Genomic DNA, 22616 nt, shown 5'->3' on the forward strand with positions numbered 1-22616 from the left:
TAAAGGCTTGTGTATATAGGACAAAGGGCAAGAATAAGTTTCCAAATATTATTCCCTAGAGTAATGAAAACCCAGCCTCTAAGAAAATCTGGGAGGGGAAGGAATGAAAAAAAAAAAAAATCTATCATGTAGTACCATGCTTTGTGAACTCAGGAAGAGAATTGAGAAGAAAATAAACAATAGAAATGGAGAGAAAATCCTCTTAGAATTCAAGACATCAAAAAGTGGTGCTGACTTGGGGAATGTTTGTAAGCCCATACATGTATGTCAAGGTCAAAGAACAAATATTAATGGGAAAAATAAGTACTTCACTAATAGCAAGCAATAAATTCACTGCTGATGGTAAAAATGAACACAATTCAATAAATCTGGCTTACTTTTCTCTTAACTAGATTTGTTGCATATTTATTTTAATTAAGACAATCTATTGACTCTATTCAGAGAAGGCAATGGCACCGCACTTCAGTACTTTTGCCTGGAAAATCCCATGGATGGAGGAGTCTGGTAGGCTGCAGCAACTTCACTTTCACTTTTCACTTTCATTCATTGGAGAAAGAAATGGCAACCCACTCCAGTGTTCTTGCCTGGAGAATCCCAGGGATGGGGGAGCCTGGTGGGCTGCCGTCTATGGGGTCGAACAGAGTCGGACACAACTGAAGCGATTTTGCAGCGGCAGCAGCATTGACTCTATTAAACTTACAATTGTTTAATTTATACAGATAGGAAGATTTTGCCAGAACTGATATGCTTTCGTTAATTTTAGTTTGTATACTATACTTTTGCAAAATTGGAAATAATTGTAGATAGTAATTTTTAAAGTTTATTTATAGATGTTCTACCCAGCAAAGTTCTAAATTTACATATGAAATTTTATTATTTTTAATTTTAGGGAAATGAAAAAAAATAAAATTATATTTTATAAGCAGACAGTCAGTAATGTAATATCTATTGTTAAACTGAAAAATAAAGGGAAAAGAACAAAGATTTGATTGTGTGGCATAAAAGAGATGGCAGGAAAATACTGTATACACAGAGAAAAGGTTAATGTGAACCAGTAAAATAGTTTCCAGCTCAGTCAGGGCACTGAAGCAAGTAATAATACTGCCCACTGGGGCTCCTCTGACCCCACCCCAGAGGGGAGTAGGGGTTGGGGAAGTGCCTTGATGCTGCCCAGAGGGGATGCAAGTCCTGCCTCCATCAAGAGAGTTTGAGGTGCCTTTACAGCCTGGCAAGGGTGGGGTCTAGGATGCTCACTCAATCTTTGCTGGTGTGGTGGGAGTGGGCCAATTTTTCTCTTCTAGTGTTTGATTCAACTAGAGTGGTTTTAAAAAGCTTTGTACCCTGCCAGACTGTCCCTTTCCTATCACCTGGGCTAGAGAGAACAGGCTTTTATTGTGCTTTTTAAATTTTTTTCTGTTTATGCCTCTTGCCATGAGTTTGAGAAAACTCTGAGAGTTGGTGATGGACAGGGAGGCCTGGCGTGCTGCAGTCCACGGGGTCGCAGAGATGGACACAGCTGAGCGACTGAGCTGAACTGATCGCCATCTGTAGGTTGTGCTTCTTTTGCTCCACATCTGATCTACACGAGGCAAGTAACAAATAGATAAACAAAACAACCATTATCTTTGACATCATCTTTGTCCTCATATTATGTTTTAAATCTTTAAAACTTTAAAAAGGACTTTTAAAAGTTTCAATGATGTACCAAGTATAACCAGAGAATTATTCTGGACATAAAGTTCAAATACATTAAACTGTTTTTTTTTTTTAACCTTTAATTGTTGTGACCAAATGTATGTCAGTTAAAATGTTTAAAAATAATTTATGCATTATTGTCTGAAGATTAAGTGTTTCCACCTTCAAAAGAACACTGATAAATGGCTAATTTTAATGAAATTATAATTTGATTTATTATATTATGACATAGGTCACAGAAAGCCACTGGCTATTTAGAATAATGAGTAATGTGAAATGAAGTAATTTCCTCTGATATTCAGAAAACATTTTCATGTAAACAGATATTAATCCTTTATATTCTCTCTAATAACATATATCAGCAGATACATACATATATAACATTTCAGCTCATAAGAATCTGTTGTTAAATTTTCAGGAATTTTTAAAGCTAGTAGAGGTCAAGGTAATAGAACCTGGCCATAGTGGGAATATTTACACCATGGAAATCGCAAATGCTTTAAATGAGCACCATGTCCCCTCAAATCTTACTTTCACAGAGAGATGGTTGTTAAACATTTACCAGCACATCACTCTATAAATTCAGGTATTTGTCATTACTAACTGGCACATATATATTGAATAAGTGCATATGTATGAAATCTACATATATTTAATAAACGCATATAGCAAATATGTATATGGCAGTTTTCATTCCAATCCCAAAGAAAGGCAATGCCAATGAATACTGAAACTACTGCACAATTGCACTCATCTTACATGCTAGTAAAGTAATGCTCAAAATTCTCCAAGCCAGGCTTCAGTAGTACATGAACCATGAACTTCCACATGTTCAATCTGCATTTAGAAAAGACAGAGGAACCAGAGATCAAATTGCCAACATCCATTGTTTCATCGAAAAAGCAAGAGAGAATCAGAAAAACACCTACTTCTGCTTTATTGACTATGCCAAAGCCTTTGACTGTGTGGATCACAATGAACTGGAAAATTCTGAAAGAGATGAGAATACCAGACCACCTGAACTGCTTCTTGAGAAACCTATACGCAGGTCAGGAAGCAACAGTTAGAACTGGACATGGAACAATATACTGGTTCCAAAAGGGAAAGGAATATGTCAAGGCTGTATATTGTCACCCTGCTTATTTAACTTCTATGCAGAGTACATCATAAGAAATGCTGGGCTGGATGAAACACAAGCTGGAATCAAGATTGCCAGGAGAAATATCAATAACCTCGGATATGCAGATGACACCACCCTTATGGCAGAAAGTGAAGAACTGAAGAGCCTCTTGATGAAAGTGAAAGAAGAGAGTGAAAAAGTTGGCTTAAAACTCAACATTCAGAAAATGAAGATCATGGCATCCAGTCCCATCACTTCATGGCAAATAGATGGGGAAGCAGTGGAAACAATGTCAGACTTTATTTTTTGGGGCTCCAAAATCACTGCAGATGGTGACTGTAGCCATGAAATTAAAAGATGCTTGGTCCTTGGAAGAAAGGCTAAGACCAATTCCTAGGCAGCATATTAAAAAACTTTGCCAACAAAGGTCCATCTAGTCAAAGCTATGGTTTTTCCAGTAGTCATGTATGGATGTGAAAGTTGGACTATAAAGAAAGCTGAGTGCCAAAGAACTGATGCTTTTGAACTGTGGTGTTGGAGAAGACTCTTGAGGGTCCCTTGGTCTGCAAGGAGATTCAACCAGTCTATCCTAAAGGAAATCAGTTCTGAATGTTAAATTGAAAGGACTAATGCTGAAGCTGAAACTCCAATACTCTGGCCACCTGATGCAAAGAACTGACTCATTTGAAAAGACCATAATGCTGGGAAAGATTGAAGGCAAGAGGAGAAGGGGCCGACAGAGGATGAGATGGTTGGGTGGCATCACTGACACAATGGACATGAGTTTGAGTAACCTCTGGGAGCTGGTGATGGAAACGGAAGCCTGACATGCTGCAGTGCATGGGGTCACAAAGAGTTGGACACGACTGAGTGACTGAACTGAACTTGCTATAGAGATAACTTTTAATTATATCAGTATATATACTTTATACACACACATCTACAGTCCATGGTTTGGCAGGACCCATGCTAGTTCTGTTAGGGAACACAAAAGTGACTTAAAGGAGTCCCCTGCCCTATCTTCATGAAAGTACCTAATTTTAAACAAAAATGAAAGCAATATTGTGGTATTTTTTCCTCTCACTTTTGTCTCCTTTTCTCTTTGGAGTCCTGAAATATATATTTCTTGGAAAGGGTTGATACTTAAACAGCTGTTTAAAGAAATGATTGCTTGAACATATACCAGTTCTTTTTGATGAGCACAAGCAGGTTCTCTCCCTGCAGGAAATTATAAACATATAGTAGTGATATAAGGGCTTCCCAGGTGGCTCAGAAGGTAAAGAATTCGCCTGCAATGCAGAAGACTCAGGAGACACAGGTTTGATTCCTGGGTCAGGAAAATCCCCTAGAGGAGGTCATGGAAGCCCATTCAAATATTATTGCTTGGAGAATCCCATGGACAGAGGAGCCTGATGGGCTACTGTCCATAGGGTCACAAAGAGTCAGATACAACTGAATAAGTTGAGTATGAACACATGCAAAGCACTGCATGGTTATGTTCCAAATAAGTCTAGAAATCCTCCCTTTCTTGTAGGTATCCACCTTAAGCAATGGATAACTAATCTCTCCTGTTTGGATGCAGTAGATGGGCAAGTGGTTATGTGTGATCATGGCTGTGGACATCAAAAGGTGTCAAGGATTCAAGAATCTGAACTCTGCCTGTTTCTCTTCTGTATAGCATCCCAGTTCAGCACTCCCAATCGTTCTTCATTCCTTCACATCTGAGACGGAAATCAGCTCATTTATCTCATTAAATAAGAAGCCAGCCTTCCTCTCACTCCTAACTACAGTCAGTTCATTTTAAAATTTCTTAATGTGGAAAGACTTAAACTGATTTTCTAAAATCTGAAGGGAGAGAAAGCTATAAGAAATAAATGTTGAGTGTTCATTTATTTTATTCCTAGTTTCCTTCGGGCACTTATCAGTTAAATGTACAATAATAAAATATCTGTTTCATGAGATAACATGATTCATGATTAGGATCATTAAGTTTGAACTGATAATGATTCTGTTTCAAATGCTTTGTTGTTGTCTTTAAGGAGCTAAGTGATAAATGACTTGAAAATGTGTAGCTTGTTTGAATCATGAAATCTAAGCCTGGTATTCTTGTCATCACATAAATAATTGCTTCATAATCCTCAGAGGGAAAATTATGTACATCTAGATTTGCACCTGTCTTAGTTTAGTTTAAAGTTACATATTGCTGTTAGGTGCAATCAAAATAGCAAATAAAATGTCTCTTGATAATGTTTATTGTACTGACTATCATTATATGGTTGTGTTCTTAAATTTCTGCTGGTTTAATGTATCTTGTTTCAAACTCTGAAAGTTTGAAACAACTTTCAAACAAATTTCTCTTTCTCAGAAAGAGAAATAAATAAAATATAAAATGAGTTGTCTTAACTTTGCCAATAAATTCTTTACTACTTTCATGTTGTTGTTTTGTTGCTAAGTCATGTCCCACTCTTTTGTGACCCCATGGACTGCAGCCCTCCAGGCTCTCTCTCCACAGGATTTCCCAGGCAAGAATACTGGAGTGGGTTGCCATTTCTTTCTCCAGAAGATCTTTCCCACCCAGAGATCAACCCTGAGTCTCTTGGCAGGTGGATTCTTTACTACTGAACCACCAGGGAATTTCCAACTTCCTTGTAAGACTGACTAAAATTAACTAGAAAAAGAAGGTTACATTGTTGTTCTTATAAAAGTGGCCATTTAGGAGAGAAGGAAATGTTGTTTAAAAATCCTTTCTGCCCCTATTTATCCAGGGATTTAACCTGGCCCAATCTCAGGGACTCAGAATGATGGGGGCCTTATCAGGGCCAAGAGATATGAGCGTTCTGTGTTGAGGAATTGACACTCTTTGTCTTGAAGGAAGAAATTAAGTCCATGCTTAATTCCAAAATTATTCCTGGACTATAGCAATTCTACCTTTCTATGTCTTCTTCTGCAGACATTCTTTGATAAATAAAGGAGACGTGCTGTGTTGTGCTTAGGTGCTCAGTCGTGTCTGACTCTTCGAGAACCCATGGACTATATAGCCTGCCAGGCTCCTCTGTTCATGGAGATTCTCCATGCAAGAATACTAGAGTGGGTTGCTATGCCCTCCTCCAGGGATCTTCCCAACCCAGGGATCAAACCCAAGTCTCCTGCATTGCAGGCAGATTCTTTACCGTCTGAGCCACCAGGGAAGCCCAAGTAAAGGAGATAAATACTTGGAATTTTCTAATCCCAATGAATGACTCTTCCTACCCCCAAGATGGGTCAGTCACAGAGAAAGGAGGAGTAGGGTGGGATGAATTCCTAGATTGGGATTGACATATATATATACACATATATGTATATATATATATTATTGATGTGTGTGCATGCTTAGTCATGTCTGACTCTTGGCAGCCCGCCAGGCTCTTCTGTCCCTGGGATTCTCCAGGCAAGAACTAGAGTGGATTGCCATTTCCTTCTCATATATTATTGATACTATGTATAAAATAGATAACTAACGGGAACATACTGTGTAACATAGGGAACTCTACTCAATGCTCTGTGGTAAACTAAATGTGAAGGAAATCCAAAAAAGAGGAAATATATGCATATGTGGAGATCATTCACTTTGCTGTACAGCAGAAACTAACACAACACTGTAAAGCAACCAAACTGCAATAAAAATTAATTGGAAAAAACCCAACATGAATCACGTTCCCCCTTCAACTCTCAATGGCCTTTTTCCTTACAAAAATGACATTAGGTCACATTTAGTTGCATAACTAACAGAGGAATTCGCATACCGATAATAAATCAACAAGATATTTCAAAATAACTAATATTTCTCTAAAACCGTATCTACAAGTCCATACACAGAAGCTGTTGCATATTTCCCATGTACCAGAGGTCAAACCTTGAGAGATAAGCCCCATGGGCATAGAACTTTTCAAATTCTGGATTAGAGGTAATTATACTATGTGGATTTAATTATAGTGTTTCTTTTTTGGATTTATATTTTCCTCTGAGATTTAAAAATCTCAGATATAATGTTTACTGGCTAAAACTTGCAACTCTTGATAATGCATAATAAAGACCCATTAAGGACTATAATTTTGAATAGGCAACATTTTATTGTTACTGGCAGAACATCTATTTTCTTAAAAATAGCACTGAAATCAGTGAGCTGATGATATACAATATATTATAGGTTATTTGTATTTTGAATTGCAAATGTGATTTTTAAAAAGCAAATTAACTTTTATATAATAGATTATAGCATAGTATCCATAGCCTTATATACACAGAAAGTGCCACCTTCCATATATTTTGGTAATAAATAAATTAATGATGTTGTTATCCCTATCATGGCTAAGTACTATGCCAGTTGTCCTGCTGTAGAGATAGATAATAAGATAAAGTGCCTGCCTTAAAAAATTACTTAATAATGTATTTGAAACTATCGGTCACCACCAAGAACCATAGAGGTATGGGACTGAGGATGTAACTAAACTGTTTTTTTTTTTTCTTTTTTGATGCTCTGTGGCATGTGAGATCTTAGTTCCCTGCCCAGGGATTAAACTCATGTCCCCTGCATTGGAAGTGCTGAGTCCTAACCAGTTAGATGGTCAGGGAATTCCCAAGACTCTTAATAGGAAGCTTCATGTTTTATACCTTTCCTAAAAGAATAATTGGCATGTGGAATTCTAAATATGGAACTTTGAAAAATATAAAAGTATTATGTTGGTTTCTTAATATATTGTATTTTATATCCCTTGATATATTTTCTTTATGAAACTTCATATGACACTATGTTAGAAGGCCTTGCAGCAGAGAAGCAAAAATGTCTGCTTAGTGATGCATTTTCTTGGTTTCTGGGAGGAGGATTAGATTAAGTGATATATAATTTCATAATCCATGAAATAATCATGGTCTTCCATGTCAGACCATGATTGTCATGATTGTCAATCATGCTCCTCCAGAAATGAGGAGCATATATCATGGAGTTCAAAGTACATGATTGTGATATGAACTATTCCACAATATCTTCACTCTGAGCTTCTAAAAATAGGTTGTGATTTTCTTTGTTTAACTTACTATGTGTAGTTTACTGACAGTTTTAAAGGTCTTTGGGGATTACTGAAAATACTAACTAGGTAGATTATTTCACCCACAGTATTCTAGTAAATGCATATTTGGTTGCAAGGAAGACTTATTTTAAAGAGTACTCATAAATAAGACGGAGAAGGCAATGGCACCCCACTCCAGTACTCTTGCCTGGAAAATCCCATGGATGGAGGAGCCTGGTGGGCTGCAGTCCATGGGGTCGCTACCAGTCTGACACGACTGAGCGACTTCACTTTCACTTTTCACTTTCATGCATTGGAGAAGGAAATGGCAACCCACTCCAGTGTTCTTGCCTGGAGAATCCCAGGGATGGCGGAGCCTCGTGGGCTGCCATCTATGGGGTCGCACAGAGTCGGACACGACTGAAGCGACTTAGCAGCATAAATAAGAGTACAAAACTAATGTCTGGGAGAGCATGTGCCGATGCCAGGCCTGCTCTTGCCGCCACCAGGGGGCAGCACAGAAGATGAAAGCACCTGATTTCCTCTGCTGGGGACGGACAGAATGACGATTCTGTCCAGGCTGAAGGTTCCTACCCTTTTCTTTTCCCAGCCAGAGAGGACTTTATGGGTATTGCATCTCAGCCAACTCCTCGCCGCACTGGGAATTTTCCTGAGATGTAATCGCTTCTCACTCTGCATTTTGGACCATAAAACTGGCAGTGAAAGTATTTCTCTAAACCGGTCGGCTGGTTTCTTCCACAAACCTGCATGCCTCCTGATTTTTTCATAGCTTTCCTCCAGGCTTTTTAGGAATCTGACACCTGCATTTGGGGTAGGGGTCAGGTTGCTTAGGAGGAAAACAGTGAGATAAGGAGAGGGTAATGTAGACTTTACTTAGGAAAAGTATACAAATTAGGTTATTTTACACAATTATGGTTTATTGTGGGAGAAGGCAATGGCAACCCACTCCAATACTCTTGCCTGGAAAACCCCATGGACGGAGGAGCCTGGTAGGCTGCAGTCCACGGGGTCCCTAGGAGTCGGACACGACTGAGGGACTTCACTTTCACTTTCATGCATTGGAGAAGGAAATGGCAATCCACTCCAGTATTCTTGCCTGGAGAATCCCAGGGAAGGAGGAGCCTGGTGGGCTGCCGTCTATGGGGTCTCACAGAGTCAGACACGGCTGAAGCGACTTAGCAGTAGCAGCAGCAGGCCTCACTAAGAATCTGGAAATATAGAAGTCAGCAATTAATAAATGGAAGCTGGTCTGTTTGGGCTTTTCTGTTGTCTCAGTGGGCCAACCTGCCAACGCAGGAGAGATGGGTTTGATCCCAGGTGAAGATCCCCTAGAGAAGTGGCAACCCACTCCCATATTCTTGCCTGGGAAATCCCATGGACAGAAGAGCTTAGTGGGCTCAAAGAGTCAGATGTGACTTAGCAACTAAACAGCAGTCTGTCTGTCTGCCTTTCTCTTTATTTACCTATATCTACTGTCCATATGTCTGCCTATCTATGTGTCTCTCTACCTATCTATCATCACTATCATCTATTCTCTCTCATTATCTACTCCATCGTCTTCTCTTACTGTATGGCTTCAGATGGTCATCTTAGCAACTAAAGCTACATAGTCTTTCACCACAGTTTCCTTAACCTAATGACTTCATTCCTAATTTTTGAAAGAGAGGTCTAACTTTCTAAGTTCACTTTTCAGCTAGGTCTATGAGTCTTCAGTAAGGAATAGACAAGGCATCAGGTCAAGTGGTCTATGTTGAATGAAGTTTTCCTTAGCAAGAAATAAGAATGGAATGAGCAGTAAGAGGCATCTCTCATAAACAAGCATTTTAAAACACAACATGCCTAAAACTAGAATCGTCTTTCTCTTCTCCACTCTTTCCTAATCCATATCCACACGATACTCATCTTCTCTGTATTTTTAACTTTATGAAAGGTTCATCTATTGACAGTTATCCAATCAAGTTATCCAGTCAAAAAGAATAGAAGATGCAATTGATTTTTCTTATCTCCACATATCCAATCAACTCTCAAAGTCTGAAGATTCATTGATTTTGTGATAGCAATACCATTCACTTGATGGAATTTATATAATTGATTTCACTTCAATTTTTTTTAAAAAAGGATAAATTTAATACAGTACTCATATTTTATGGGTTAGGAAACAAAAAACAAAGACTTAGAGCAGTTAGTTAACTTACTCAAAGTGACCTGCACAGCAAAAGACAGAGCTGAGTTTTATCCTAGCACTCTGACTCTAGAAATATCCCTGCAGTAAGTAGTCCCTTGCCTAACCTTATGGGAGATTGGAGTACTTGTAAACAGGAGAAACTTGAACTTGCCGCAGATATTTTACTTCTAATGTTAACCTTATATTGGGCAAGTTACTGATTAATTCCTATCTTAATCAACTGCAAGGAAGCTGGTTGGATGGTGATAAAATAATGAGTACTCTGTGCTTATTGTCTGTACTATTTCCTGCCTCCATTTCTTTTTCCAGGCACAATTCCTTACTATTCTGGTATTCAGAATGCCTGGCTCAGTTTAGTGCTTGGATCTCCACTTTGTAAATTGTTGAAAGGACAAGTTTAAATACAATCTAATCTTACTTAAGCAGACTCATGTGTATTTCTACCTAAAAGTAAGATACAAAGAGAAAGGCACAACTTATTAATCTTTCCCATAGTTTAAGGAAATTTCAGATGAGGGGCAGGGAACTGAATCTATTATTTTATTATTTCTATAATTTTATTTTTATTATTTCAATTATTTTTCTTTATCCTATCCTACGTGGGCCCTATTTCAGATTTGGTTAAACATTGCAATCTTTTCCTCAATATTTATAATAGGACTGTCATAATTCTTTGCAAATATTTGTTCATGATAATTGTTTGCCCCAAGTCTTCATGCATATGTTTGTGTAACTGAGTGTGTAGATGGCAAAGAGTGTAAACCATGTAACTAGAGTAGGGTTTCTGTGAACAGCACTTGAATAATAAGCCTCTGATTGTTGCGTATTTGTTCTTATGACATTGATAGCCAAAGCTATGATTTATTTGGTGTTAATTCTTGGTCAGATTTGTACAGAAATCAATAAACCATTTTATAATGTCCTACTTTCTGACTCATTTTACAGCAATATATTTACAGAGACAGTTGGGATTGTATCTACAAAATGTTTTCCGTTCAAGATTACAGGATCTTGATTTATGATCTGTTACTTATTTTTTAGAGAAAATTTACTTTGCCTTATTGGCCACTATTTTCTACTGTGCTTTTAACCTTCTTTCCCTTTAGTCCCTTGTAGCTCAGCCGGTAAAGAATCTGCCTGAAATGCGGGAGACTCAGGTTCATTTCCTGGGTCAGGAAGATCCCCTGGAGAAGGAAATGGCCACCCACTCCAGTATTCTTGCCTGGAGAATCCCATGGACAGAGGAGCCTGGCAGGCTACACGCCATGGGGCTGCAAGAGTCGGACATGACTCAGCAACTAAACCACCCTCTTCAGTCAGTTCAAACAAAACTCAGTTTCCTCCTAGAATTTTAAAATAAATTTGTTAGGGCACATCATAATACATTTTGCTGTATAGAGTTACTTTATTATTTGCATTGTTGAAATTCTAGATACCTCTCAAAGAGAGAGCATGCAATTAGAGGTCAATAAATACCACCTGAAATAAAAGAATGCTCTGTTGAATTGATTGAATCATGTTTATTTTTCTGTTTCATGTTTATTATTCTCCTTTTTTTCTCTAAGTTTTAGAATTAAACTCTTGGCTATATTCATTAGGAGTTCCAAGGACATATGCTGATAAGAAAGGTATAGTTGAATTAGAATTAACTATTACATTTAGCAGTGTGGAGTCATTGATGATATTCCCAAGAGTATTCTGAAGGATTTATGAGGTAAAACACAGATTGCAATGGATATAAAAGAAAATAAATGGAGAAGAATTGGAACCTAGTGTTAACACTTTTGAGAATTTCTCTGTTTTAATCCCCCATTTAACCACCAACTTTCAAAACACCTTGTGTCTCAAACTCCAAGCTTACCTGGCTTTCTATGGCCAGATTCAGCTTGCTTTTCATAGAGATTTGCTACTGACCCTGGGCAGGACCCTGTGGGGCTCCTGGCCTTGGAAGATTTTCTGTGTGCCCCATTTGTTATTCAAGCTTCACCCTCCATGACCTTACCTGAGCTCCAAAGGATAGGTTCAAACAGCTTTTAATTAGGGAAGGGAAGGGATGCAGAGAAAAGGGGGAAGCAGTGAAGAAACAATAGTACAGCCTTAAGGCAGGGTTCTGGTTCCACTTCAGAGGATAACATAACACTATCTTTGAATTCTTCTGTGAAACTAAGACTCCCAACAAAAGGAAAATGTTAACCACTTGATGAAGCATTCTTCATCCCAGAGACAGTCACACAGTTTGGCAACTTTGAGAACCACAGAAGCTCATCAGGAGACCACTTGAGATGAGATTAAAGGAATCCAGGCCCTCAGTTCAGTCAGTTCAGTTCAGTCACTCAGTCATGTCTGACTCTTTGTGACCCCATGGAATGCAGCATGCCAGGCCTCCCTGTCCATCACCAACTCCCAGAGTTTTCTAAAACTCATGTCCATTGAGTCGGTGATGCCATTCAACCATCTCATCCTCTGTCGTTCCTTTCTCCTTTCGTCTTCAATCTTTCTCAGCATCAGGGTCTTTCCAAATGAATCAGCTCTTCCCATCATGTGGCCAAAGTATTGGAGTTTCAGCTTCAGCATCAGTCCTTCCAATGAACATTCAGAACTGATCTCCTTTAGGATGGACTGGTTGGATCTCCTTGCAGTCCAAGGGACTCTCAAGAGTCTTCTCCAACACCACAGTTCAAAAGCATCAATTCTTCGGCACTCAGCTTTCTTCACAGTCCAACTCTCACATCCATACATGACTACTGAAAAAACCATAGCCTTGACTAGACAGACTTTCATTGGCAAAGTAATATCTCTGCTTTTAATATGCTGTCTAGGTTGGTCATAACTTTCCTCCCAAGGAGTGGTTGTCTTTTAATTTCATGGCTGCAATCACCATCTGCAGTGCTTTTGGAGCCCCCAAAATAAAGTCTGTCACCGTTTCCACTGTTTCCCTGTCTATTTGCCATGAAATGATGGAACTGGATGCCATAATCTTAGTTTTCTGAATGTTGAGCTTTAAGCGAACTTTTTTACTCTCCTCTTTCACTTTCATCAAGAGGCTCTTTAGTTCTTCTTTGCTTTCTGCCATGAGGGTGGTGGTCATCTGCATATCTGAGGTTACTGATATTTCTCCCGGCAATCCTGATTCCAGCTTGTGCTTCCTCCAGCCCAGCGTTTCTCATGATGTACTCTGTATAGAAGTTAAATAAGCAGGGTGACAATATATAGCCTTGATGTACTCGTTTTCCTATTTGGAACCAGTCTGTTGTTCCGTGTCCAGTTCTAACTTTGCTTCCTGACCTGCATATAGGTTACTCAAGAGGCAGGTCAGGTGGTCTAGTATTCCCATCTCTTTCAGAATTTTCCACTGTTTATTGTGATCCACATAGTCAAAGGCTTTGGCATAGTCAGTAAAGAAGAAATAGATGTTTTTCTGGAACTCCCTTGCTCTTTCCATGATCCAGAGGATGTTGGCAATTTGATCTCTGGTCCCTCTGCCTTTTCTAAAACCGCTTGAACATCTGGAAGTTCGTGGTTCACGTATTGCTGAAGCCTGGCTTGGAGAATTTTGAGCATTACTTTACTAGCATGTGAGATGAGTGCAATTGTGCGGTAGTTTGAGCATTCTTTGGCATTGCTTTTCTTTAGGATTGGAATGATAACTGACCTTTTCCAGTCCTGCAGCCACTGCTGAGTTTTCCAAATTTGCTGGCATATTGAGTGCAGCACTTTCACAGCATCATCTTTCAGGATTTGAAATAGCTCAACTGGAATTCCCTCGCCTCCACTAGCTTTGTTCATAGTGATGCTTTCTAAGGTCCACTTGACTTCACATTCCAGGATGTCTGGCTCTAGGTGAGTGATCACACCATTGTGATTATCTTGGTCATGAAGATCTTTTTTGTACAGTTCTTCTGTGTATTCTTGCCACCTCTTCTTAATATCTTCTGCCTCTGTTAGGTCCCTACCATTTCTGTCCTTTATCGAGCTCATCTTTGCATGAAATGTTCCCTTGGTATCTCTGATTTTCTTGAAGAGATCTCTAGTCTTTTCCATTCTGTTGTTTTCCTCTATTTCTTTGATTTGATCTCTGAGGAAGGCTTTCTTATCTCTCCTTGCTATTCTTTGAGACTTTGCATTCAGATGCTTATATCTTTCCTTTTCTCCTTTGCTTTTCACTTCTCTTTTTTTCACAGCTATTTGTAAGGCCTCCCAGACAGCCATGTTGCTTATTTGCATTTCTTTTCCATGGGGATGGTCTTGATCCCTGTCTCCTGTACAATGTTACGAACCTCCGTCTATAGTTCATCAGGCACTCTATCTATCAGATCTAGGCCCTTAAATCTATTTCTCATTTCCACTGTATAATCATAAGGGATTTGATTTAGGTCATACCTGAATGGTCTAGTGGTTTTCCCTACTTTCTTCAATTTAAGTCTGAATTTGGCAATAAGGAGTTCATCATCTGAGCCACAGTCTGCTCCCAGTCTTGTTTTTGCTGACTGTATAGAGCTTCTCCATCTTTGGCTGCAAAGAATATAATCAGTCTCATTTCAGTGTTGACCATCTGGTGATGTCCATGTGTAAAGTCTTCTCTTGTGTTGTTGGAAGAGGGTGTTTGGTATGACCAGTGTGTTCTCTTGGCAAAAACTCTATTAGCTTTTGCCCTGCTTCATTCCGTATTCCAAGGCCAAATTTGCATGTTACTCCAGGTGTTTCTTGACTTCCTACTTTTGCATTCCAGTCCCCCATAGTGAAAAGGATATCTTTTTTGGGTGTTAGTTCTAAAAGGTCTTGTAAGTCTTCATAGAACCATTCAACTTCAGCTTCTTCAGCATTACTGGTTGGGGCATAGACTTGGATTACCGTGATATTGAATGGTTTGCCTTGGAAACGAACACAGATCATTCTGTCGTTTTTGAGATTGCATCCAAGTACTGCATTTCGGACTCTTTTGTTGACCATGATGGCTACTCCATTACTTCTAAGGGATTCCTGCCTGCAGTAGTAGCTATAATGGTCATCTGAGTTAAATTCACCCATTCCAGTCCATTTTAGTTTGTTGATTCTTTGGCATTGCCTTTCTTAGTGATTGGAATAAAAGCTGACCTTTTCCAGTCCTGTGGCCACTGCTGAGTTTTCCAAATTTGCTGGCATATTGAGTGCAGGCCCTGGACACATTCAAATCCTTATCAACAATCTCACACTTGAAACACTGTTATAAAACTTCTCACCAAATCCCTCTGTTTTGATACCATTAGTTCACAGTGTCCCTATTTGCCTGGCAAAGCAATAAAACTATTCTTTTCTACTTCCCCCAAAAGTCCGTTTCAAGATTTAAGTCAGCTCTGGTGAACAGAGGCCAAGTTTTTGGCATCACTACTTTAGCATTTTCAAAAATTTCTATCTTCCAAAATTTATAAAGCTCTGTTTTCTCCATTTCTGTTATTTTTTTCATGAATGTTTACATGATGCAATTCCTTCATTCTCATTTTAGTGATGTTTCTTGAGGAAGCAGAAATCCACATTTGTTCAATGCTATGTTTAAGTAGAAACACTCAGAGATTCTTAGGAAGAGGTTATCATATCATTTATATCCTATATTGAATGAAAAGCAGAATACTAAATTTATTTTAGGGTAAATTTAACATTTATTTTTACCTAATTTTTATTTTTCTAGGCCTAAATAAAGAAAAAATCCTAAATTGAAATTATATTCTCATTCATTGCATTTAGAATTTCTCTTTAACACCATTTTTGGTCTACAATCTGAAGAAGAAATACAATTTTAGAAAAGTCAAACAAGGCATTATAAAGCTTACATCAAAACCAAACTTTCAGAAAAATAATAATACAAATTTATTATGAATTGATTAATCTTATAAAATAGTTGAATAAAGCTCAGTTAAAAATTCCTAAAAATACACACCAGATAGCAAAGGATACATATGGGTTATTTGATGGATAAGCTTAGATGTATGTGGTTATATAATTATTGAGTATAGGAACTTAGTTTATGAGAACTAAACAGAAACAGATTGAATAACACAATGGAATTTACGTATGGGAGTATGGGAGCAAGATTTCCCATGCTAAAATATATGTCTCTGGCATATTAATTAACTTTTCCTCCTTCTTCCTCTTCTCCTTCTTCTTTCTGAGAAACAGCAGATATAGGAAGGGCTCTGAAAACCAAGTAGGAGTTGCCATTTTGTAGCATATTCAAAAGCAAAGACATTACTTTGCCAAGAAAGGTCTGTCTAGTCAAGGCTATGATTTTTCCTGTGGTCATGTATGGATGTGAGAGTTGGACTGTGAAGAAGACTGAGTGCCGAAGAATTGATGCTTTTGAACTGTGGTTTGGAGAAAACTCTTGAGAGTCCCTTGGACTACAAGGACATCCAACCAGTCCATTCTGAAGGAGATCAGCCCTGGGATTTCTTTGGAAGGAATGATGCTAAAGCTGAAACTCCAGTACTTTGGCTACATCATGCGAAGAGTTGACTCATTGGAAAAGACTCTGATGCTGGGAGGGATTGGGGGCAGGAGAAGAAGGATGAGATGGCTGGATGGTATCACTGACTCGATGGACATGAATCTGAGTGAAATTCAGGAGTTGGTGATGGACAAGAAGGCCTGGCGTGCTGCAATTCATGGGGTTGCAAAGAGTTGGATAGGACTGAGTGGCTGAACTGAACTGAACTGAAGACACATTTATATTTGTGAGGGATGTTGCCATTTGAAACATGTAACATGACTTATCTTCCCTTTTCATCGTAAAGTCTAATTAGTAAATGCCTACACAGTTGCTCCCAGCTCTAACTAGTGATTGTTCTAGACTTTAGATCAAAACATCTTCACTATAATAGCTTAGCAAAGGGGTAGTCAGAATTATGCTTCTTTGCTGGTTTCCCTGGCAGAAACTTGATGTTTTTCTTCCTTTATATCTATTAATTTCCCCTTCCTTTGCCTCAATAGTGAAGATTGCTGCCATGTCCTGCCATCTGTCCATCTGTTACACAAGGTAGGGTGAAACTCCAGGACCTTGCTTCAGGCATATAAGACCCTGTATCCACTAAACCCTTGATGCCTCTGCCCCTGACTCCAGGCTCTTTCTTCCATCTTAAGGCTGGTAAAGTACAGAGCTTGGAGACCTGTAGGGCTTCGCAGGTGGCTCAGCAATAAAGAATCTGCCTGCCAGTGCAGGAGATGTGAGTTTTATCCTTGGGTCAGGAAGATCCCCTGGAGAAGGAAATGGCAACCCACTCCATATTCTTGCCTGGGAAATCCCATGGACAGAGGAGCCTGGCGAACTACAGTCCATGGGGTTGTAAAAGAGTCAGATACAACTTAGTGACTAAGCAACAACAACCCCTCAACATTAAAATGGTGAAAATGGTAAATTATAACTTTACAATTTGTTCCTATGGTTTTGTTTTAAACACCATAGAAATCAAGTGTATGAGATAATTAAATTATAAAACAGAAAGATAGAAATAGTTTGTTTAGCACTTCATTTCCAGAATACTGAAGGTCATGTAAACAATAAATTAAAATATACTCTGATCAGTTAGTATGTTGAATGGACAGACACAGGAAAACAGCTTGATGGTAATAAAGCACAATCATTTTCTTTTAATTTGTAAGAATCATTAGTAAACATTATTCATATTCTATCAGGAAATGCTTCCTTTATCATACTCTTTATAGGCAGAATTCTAAATGCTACAGGCTTTCTATAAAATTTGGGAAAAAAATGGAAATATACATAAAATTATTGCTATTACATTGCAGTGTTCAGTAATGTCACATTGTATGTTCATTGCTTTGTTATTACTAGTGATAAACAGTTCAAGATGTGATGTAAATTTATAGTGAGCAAAGAGGATTTTCCTAACTCATGCAAGTGCATCTGTGATGTGCTGGCTCATATGATGTGCCTCCCACTTTCATTGAGTAAAGCTTCATTTCTTGCATATTCCAGAGGTAAAATAAGTAGTTTCATTCTGTTTAAAACAAACATTATATCTGTTTCCAGACTTTATGGCCAATCTGTGCATTCTCATTCTACAGTACAATGGCATCAGAACAAGAACGCATTACAAAATAATGGGAAAAAGTTTTGGCTCTGGTGTTTGTAAACCTAGGACTGAGTTTTAAGCGCACTGAAGTGAGTTTTTCACCTCTAACCGCCTTAGATTCTTCATCTCTAAAATAAGGTTGTATGCATGCTAAGTTGCTTCAGTTGTGTGTGACTCTGCAACCCTATGGTCTGTAGCTCTCCAGGCTTCTCTGTCCATGGGATTCTCCAAGGAAGAATACTGGAGCAGGTTGCCATCTTCTTCTTCAGGGAATCTTCCCAACCCAGGGATTGAACCATGTTTCCTGCAGCTCCTGCATTGTAGGTGGATTCTTTACTGCTGAGCCATTAGGTAAGCCCAAAATAAAGTTGCTAGAGGGTCAAATCAGATGTCATAGGACATTTGAAATACTTTTAGATAATAAGATATTATAATATTATTCTTATTATTGAAATTTAACTTAGCATCTTCTCAAATAATGCTGTGATAAAATGTAAAGCATGTTAAAAGATTTCTTAAAGCCACAAATACAAATCTATTGCTGGAAAAAAAAAAAAAAGATAGCAAAGGCTATGTCTCTGGCCAATGGGCTGGGATTCAATGGAGAAGGAGCATGAGGAAACTTTTTAAAGGGTGATAGCAATGCTCTGTATCTTGTTAGGATAAGATTTATGTAGGTATATACATTTGTCAGGACTCAGTGTTTGATATATTTAAGATTTATGTATTTCCTTATGCATATATTTATCTCAAAGAAGGCAAACAAAAATAACTACTGTATTCTGGTTAGTGAAATGTTTACTAAAATGTTTAGAGTTGGAATTTACTGATGTCTGCAACTTTGACATACATTAAAAAATAAATTGGATTGATAGAGTTGATAGAGAATGAATAGATGAACAGAGACCTAATGAAGCAGATGTAATGAGATATTTGTTGTCAAATCTAGGGGATGGGCATATAAATATTCACTATACAATTCTTTCAACTTTTATGTATGTGTGACAATTTTTACATTAAAAGTTGAAAAAGAAAGGCCAAAAAAATATAAATAAAAATATACCCCTTCCCAAAGGATATGTTTTGTCTCTAGCTCTTCCTTAAGGGTTAATGAATTGACCTAAATGTCTATATTTGTAAAGCAAACAGAATATACTACCTCAAAGTCTCCAACTAAAGAAATCCAAAAAGAGGAAATATATTGAGAGCAAAACTAGACGAAACTAAAAGCAAATAAAATCAAGTTTTTGAATTTTCAAATAGACAAAGCATAGCTTAATTAATGAAAGACAAGATATGATTTGTCATTAAAACAAAAACTAGAGAAGGGTTGGTTATACATTCTCAGTGAATTTCCAGCTGGAAATGGAAAAAGTTTATACTTAAAAATATAAAGTGGCAAAAGTGATAATACCAAATAGAGACTATGACAGGAACAATAAAAAAGGAATTAATGAGGAAAAAAGGAAATAATTTCAAAACTAAGCTAAATGGAAATTTTCAAAATTTTCTAGTGATGAATAATTTTTGTGCTATAAATATTTCTTCAAGATATAAAAAGCATGGTTTATTATCTGATTTTTTTTAATGAAGAATTTAAAAATATGTTTTTTCTCCCACTTTTGACCAGAGCAAAACTGAAAGGAAAGTGTTAGCCCTAGTGTATTTTGAAGATACATAGACCTGAAATTAAATCTTAGGAAATAATTTGAATTTTTAAAAAAATGAAGTTTTGAAAAATATCTTAGAAAATAGAATTTAGTTTCCAACCTGTTGAGAATTTCACTTGCCCCGAATCCCTCCCAGCATCAGGGTCTTTCCCAATGAGTCAACTCTTCGCATGAGGTGGCCAAAGTACTGTAGTTTCAGCTTTAGCATCATTCCTTCCAAAGAAATCCCAGGGCTGATCTCCTTCAGAATGGACTGGTTGGATCTCCTTGCAGTCCAAGGGACTCTCAAGAGTTTTCTCCAAACCACAGTTCAAAAGCATCAATTCTTCGGCCTTCTTCACAGTCCAACTCTCACATCCATACATGACCACAGGAAACATCATAGCCTTGACTAGATGAACCTTTGTTGGCAAGTAATGCCTCTGCTTTTGAATATGCTATCTAGGTGGGTCATAACTTTCCTTCCAAGGAGTAAGTGTCTTTTAATTTCATGGCTGCAGTCACCATCTGTAGTGATTTTGGAGCCCAGAAAAATAAAGTCTGACACTGTTTCCACTGTTTCCCCATCTATTTCCCATGAAGTGGTGGGACCAGATGTCATGATCTTTGTTTTCTGAATGTTGAGCTTTAAGCCAACTTTTTCACTCTCCACTTTCACTTTCATCAAGAGGCTTTTGAGTTCCTCTTCACTTTCTGCCATAAGGGTGGTGTTATCTGCATATCTGAGGTGATTGATATTTCTCCTGGAAATCTTGATTCCAGCGTGTGTTTCTTCCAGTCCAGCGTTTCTCATGATGTACTCTGCATATAAGTTAAATAAACAGGGTGACAATATACAGCCTTGACGGACTCCTTTTCCTATTTGGAACCAGTCTGTTGTTCCATGTCCAGTTCTAACTGTTGCCTCCTGACCTGCATACAAATTTCTCAAGAGGTAGATCAGGTGGTCTGGTATTCCCATCTCTTTCAGAATTTTCCATAGTTTCTAGTGATCCACACAGTCAAAGGCTTTGGCATAGTCAATAGAGAAGAAATAGATGTTTTTATGGAACTCTCTTGCTTTTTCCATGATCCAGCGGATGTTGGATATTTGATTTCTGGTTCCTCTGCCTTTTCTAAAACCAGCTTGAACATCTGGAAGTTCACGGTTCACATATTGCTGAAGCCTGGCTTGGAGAATTTTGAGCATTACTTTACTAGTGTGTGAGATGAGTGCAATTGTGTGGTAGTTTGAGCATTCTTTGGCATTGCCTTTCTTTGGGGTTGGAATGAAAACTGACCTTTTCCAGTCCTGTGGCCAGTGCTGAGTGTTCCAAATTTGCTGGCATATTGAGTGCAGCACTTACACAGCATCATCTTTCAGGATTTGGAATAGCTCAACTGGAATTCCATCACCTCCACTAGCTTTGTTCATAGTGATGCTTTCTAAGGCCCACTTGACTTCACATTCCAGGATGTCTGGCTCTAGGTGAGTGATCACACCATTGTGATTATCTGGGTCATGAAGATTATTTTTGTACAGTTCTTCTGTGTATTCCTGCCATCTCTTCTTAATATCTTCTGCTTCTGTTAGGTCCCTACCATTTCTGTCCTTTATCGAGCTCATCTTTGCATGAAATGTTCCTTTGGTATCTCTGATTTTCTTGAAGAGATCCCTAGTCTTTCCCATTCTGTTGTTTTCCTCTATTTCTTTGCATTGATCGCTGAAGAAGGCTTTCTTATCTCTTCTTGCTATTCTTTGGAACTCTGCATTCAGATACTTATATCTTTCCTTTTCTCCTTTGCTTTTCACTTTTCTTCTTTTCACAGCTATTTGTAAGGCCTACCCAGACAGTCATTTTGCTTTTTTGCATTTCTTTTCTATGGGAATAGTCTTGATCCCTGTCTCCTGTACAATGTCACGAACCTCAGTCCATAGTTCATCAGGCACTCTATCTATCAGATCTAGTCCCTTAAATCTATTTTTTCACTTCCCCTGTATAACCATAAGGGATTTGATTTAGGTCATACCTGAATGGTCTTTAGTGGTTTTCCCCACTTTCTTCAATTTAAGTCTGAATTTGGCAATAAGGAGTTCATGGTCTGAGCCACAGTCAACTCCTGGTCTTTTTTTTGCTGACTGTATAGAGCTTCTCCATCTTTGGCTGCAAAGAATATAATCAATCTGATTTCAGTGTTAACCATCTGGTGATGTCCATGTATAGAGTCTTCTCTTGTGTTGTTGGAAGAGGGTGTTTGGTATGACCAGTGCATTTTCTTGGCAAAACTCTATTAGTCTTTGCCCTGCTTCATTCCGTATTCCAAGGCCAAATTTGCCTGTTACTCCAGGTGTTTCTTGACTTCCTACTTTTGCCTTCCAGTCCCCCATAGTGAAAAGGACATCTTTTTTGGGTGTTAGTTCTAAAAGGTCTTGTAGGTCTTCATAGAACAGTTCAACTTCAGCTTCTTCAGTGTTATTGGTTGGGGCATAGACTTGGATTACTGTGATATTGAATGGTTTGCCTTGGAAACGAACAGAGATTATTTTGTCGTTTTTGAGATTGCATCCAAGTACTGCATTTCGGACTCTTTTGTTGACCATGATGGCTACTCCATTTCTTCTGAGGGATTCCTGCCCGCAGTAGTAGATATAATGGTCATCTGAGTTAAATTCACCCATTCCAGTCCATTTCAGTTCGCTGATTCCTAGAACGTTGACATTCACTCTTGCCATCTCTTGTTTGACCACTTCCAATTTGCCTTGATTCATGGACCTGACATTCCAGGTTCCTATGCAGTATTGCTCTTTACAGCATCGGACCTTGCTTCTATCAC

The sequence above is a fragment of the Bos javanicus genome, chromosome 1, assembly GCF_032452875.1.
Source record: "Bos javanicus breed banteng chromosome 1, ARS-OSU_banteng_1.0, whole genome shotgun sequence".
Classification (NCBI taxonomy): Eukaryota; Metazoa; Chordata; class Mammalia; order Artiodactyla; family Bovidae; genus Bos; species Bos javanicus.